Raw genomic sequence first — 4,016 nt, 5'->3', positions numbered from 1 at the left:
GGGCCTGGCCTTTGTCTGATTCTGCAAACATGCAAAAATTTCAGCATTGTACTTTAATAGCAATATTTATTTAAATCCTGATTCCAGTGTTTATCTTTCCTAGTGCCTTGCTGCATAGATGGTTGCACTGAAATTATCTGCACCACTAAAGGAATACAGGGCTCTTCTGGGGAGTGAAGTTTTTAAAATCTGACTTTTAATGAAAATCATTCCCTGTATAAAAGACAGTTCTTGATTTATACTTTTCAAATTTTCATTCACTTCTAAGATCTTTTTTGTTAGGTGTTGTAAGGCTACTAGTTCAAGAATACCATGAAAATTGAAGTTTGTATTCAGTGTGTGTTCACTGCACAGTTGCTTTTGAGCCCAGCAGAAGGCATTATTTATATTTCTGTATATGTATGTCTTGGATCAGATATGAAGCTTTTAATTATACAACAAAATGTCTGCCTCCTGTAGTTAAGTAAATGTTCTCTTCTTTAAATCACATGTTTATATGCTCATGGACAAAAATGTTTGTCAGACAAACAGTCATGAGTGGTGCAACCTCAAACCCTGCTGGCAAAGCAGCTCTCCTCTCGCTTCTCTGTACAAAGTAGATTGAAGATAGAAATCAGGGAGGGGATCCAGTGGGAAGGCTGCTTCCCCTGCCTGAGCCCAGGGAGGATGGAGATGATAGGCATGCGACCTCACGTGCTTTGTGCTGCCACAGACTCGCAAGAGCCAACTGTCAGTCCTGCAAGGGTTTCCTTGGCTCAAGGGCTGGATTCACATCCTGACCCCAAAACAGAAGTGCTGGTCCTCCTGGGTCAGGAATCTGAGCTGAGCCTGACAGATGGGCACTGCTGGTTGTCTCGTGAAGTAATAGAAATAGGCTGCTCTTCTGATCTATGGAACAGCATTTATTTTATGGGAAATTCTGTAGTGGCAAGCTTCTAATTCATGTCTTTCTAGTTGAGTGAGAACTAAGGCACACTGAGAAATGGAAATCAGTCATGTTGCAAGGTGAGCCGCACTGGTTATGAATGGGGGAATGGTGCAGCCTTCTGGGAAGTGGTCTTTAAGCAAATCCCTTTCTGCAAAAGGATTAGTTAATAAGATGGGACATAATCATCCCACCTGGGGTGTGCATTTTCTTGTTCTGTGCTCTCAAAACCGCAGTGCTGGTTTTCTTTGTCCTCACTGGCTGCTGCCAGAGCACCGGCTGGGTTCCCGTCAGAGCCTGTGCAGCAATCGCAGGCTCAAAGCGCCCGAGCCTCAGAGTGACCAGTGAGAGGCACAACGTAGCATGTAACTTCCTCAAGCATTATCTTCGTGAGGCTCTCAAACTTACTTACTGTTATCTTTTAAATGTTTGAAGAGGAGTTCAAATTGCCAACTGAATCATTCAAATAGCAAAGGTACTGACAGAGAAGTCAAATTAAGTCATTTAGCCTGCCACTGCCAAGACACTCTTGTCCTCCAATAGGTATTTTCTGATGACTTTGCTAATTTATTTTCCATTTGTCAGGAAAGTGGGCAGTTTCTTATTTGGAAAAACTCTACATCCTCTGCTGGCAAACTTCTGTGCTTGTTCCCAGCTCCCAGATGCTTTGTGCAACATCATTCTATCTGTAATAAAAATAGAAAATTATTTAAAATAGAAAATGGTTTAAACGAGTGAAGCATGTCTCAGATTGTGACGTTGCTTACATAATGCTGCCTGTGTCACTGAAGTTGCTCATTACACCAGGAAGCATCTCAGGCTCCATAGCTGTGACTACAATGCTGACTAGACTCAGAGAATATTGTGTTATTTGAAGGAAATAGTCTGTTGACATTAGGTGGAATTTGACCCCTTCCTTCACCAAAGCTGACAAGCCTGAGCTGTGTCCTGAGCGAGGACATTTCCTTCCTTGCTGTCAGATCCATACAGAATGGTCTTACACTGATTTTCCTGTGAGTCTGGAGGCAGCAGATCTTTGATTGCATGTGAAAAGGATGTGATGTAATGACTGCATAACATTGTGAGCAGGATAAATGCACATCAGCTTTTGTAGCTTGTTTTCTTCTATTGTCTGTGGGTTCAGCTGGAGAAGCAGCAGGACAGTGGTAATAGCAGGTTAACACTGATTTCTTCTGATTCCTACAGGATTTGATAAAACTGCATCCCTTTATTACATGCATGATAAGTTGCAATGATGAAGTAAGTCCTAGTTGTCTTGTTTCATGCAAAGTTAGAGCTGCCTTCTCATACTCTGCAGTCATGATTTACAAGTGTGTCCTGTTTCTGGAGGCTGACAGATAAACAGGGCTGTTTTACTATCATTCTTGCAGCACTGTCAGGACAGCCCCTGGCACTGCCTTTCATGTGTCTCAGGGAAAGTCAGGCTAAGTATAAATGCAGAAGAAACAGTGAAAGAGTCAAGAAAATCTGATTGTCCCACTTAGATTTAGAAGCAGAGGTCAGAGATGGGTGGGCTTCTTTGTTCACACAGAAAAGGCATGTTTATGAAGGGCAGGTGACTGATGAGCCTGCTATCTAATCAGCTGGGGATGGCCAGTGGCCGATGCCTGCATCACCACACTCCAGTTTCTAAGCTTTCAGACATAGGCATGTTAGAAGATGAGACAGACCTTTGTGATCCTCCAGGCTGCTCTACATATTGGTCCCTGGGGAACTGCTGTGCACAGGGTGTTGTCCTTGGTGAAATCCTTTACCAAAGCCAAACCACTGCAGAGTCAGAAAGGCAAAGCATTTGACTCTGTCAAAAGCTTGCTCAGTATTTCATGCCAAAACCACAGGGAGAGTGGGTTAATAGTCTGGTAATTTCTACTGCAGAATGCTATTGAATTGTTGGAGGGAGTAGCTTCAAGCAACACACACAGCCTGACTTCAGCATGCTGTCAGTCTGTCATACTAACAGAGACCACAAATCTGATAAGCAGCTGGAAGTTATAATCTTCTGTGCTTGGTTATTCCAAGAATATTTCTGAAATGCAGTAATGCTTTTTGCTCCCAGATTTGTTTAGTGCTGAGCAAAACCCTATGGAAAATTCCAGTATCTCAACACATGGGATATTTTTTTCCTCCTAAAATGAGCTGCTAGTCAAAATATTAAGAAATTGTAATTGTGGAAAAAGAGTTCTGAAAAATTTTCTGTGGGGAATCTGGACTCTCATTCTCCCTCACCAAGTCCTCCAAAGAAGGATTACTGTCTTCTCAGTGTTGAAGGACTCCCATGGCACTGCAGGCCTTGCAGTCAGATGCAAACTGAGTCAATTACAAAGTTGTTGGGGACAAAAGGCACCAGAGATAATGTTTTCAAGAGGGTCAGAAGCACAGATCTGGCATCAGTATGAAATCCCATGTATTCCAACCTGGCTAGAGTGTGCTGGGCCCACCTGAACTAACAAGGGGGAACAGGTGGTGACCCTGGAGGTTCTGCACATCAGGTGAGCTCCAGCCACCTTCTATTAAGATGGACACACCCAGAGATGTCACTCCAGATTTCTAGGAACAGCCAAGTAAACTTGTAGACATCTTCTGTTGTTTGCATGTCAATAGGTACGTTCAGGATCACAGTTGGTGAGATTTTAGCCACTGTAACAGCTGTCTGGCTTGGTGTGGTGTGGGCTGTTAGGCCCTGTATGAGATGGATTTATGTAAGAAAACACACATTCTACATAAGTTTGAAGCCCAGGATATTCTGACAGATGTGTGCCACCAGATTCACTTCAAGAGCCATCAGCCCACTTCCTCTGAGTTCATGTTCTGCATCTCAAAATCAGTCTCTTTCTACCTGGTCCTGTTTGTTCCCTGCTTCTTTTTTGGCACTGTCCAGCATCTTCCCTAATCTGTGAAGCCTGGTTTGGCTGGTCTCACTGTGTGTTTGGCCCCTGTTGTAATGGCAAATGCTGACTTGCTTCCAATCATTGTAGTTGTGACTACTTCTCATTCCAGCTTATCTTAGAGATCACCAGCTACTCTCCTCTGTGCCTGCTTTTGCTTCCAGAAATGATTTGGAGGACTAAGC

Source organism: Haemorhous mexicanus, chromosome 15 (genome assembly GCF_027477595.1).
Source record: "Haemorhous mexicanus isolate bHaeMex1 chromosome 15, bHaeMex1.pri, whole genome shotgun sequence".
Taxonomy (NCBI): Eukaryota; Metazoa; Chordata; class Aves; order Passeriformes; family Fringillidae; genus Haemorhous; species Haemorhous mexicanus.
The sequence above is the reverse complement of the archived record's forward strand: the minus strand, read 5'-3'. Positions refer to the sequence as shown.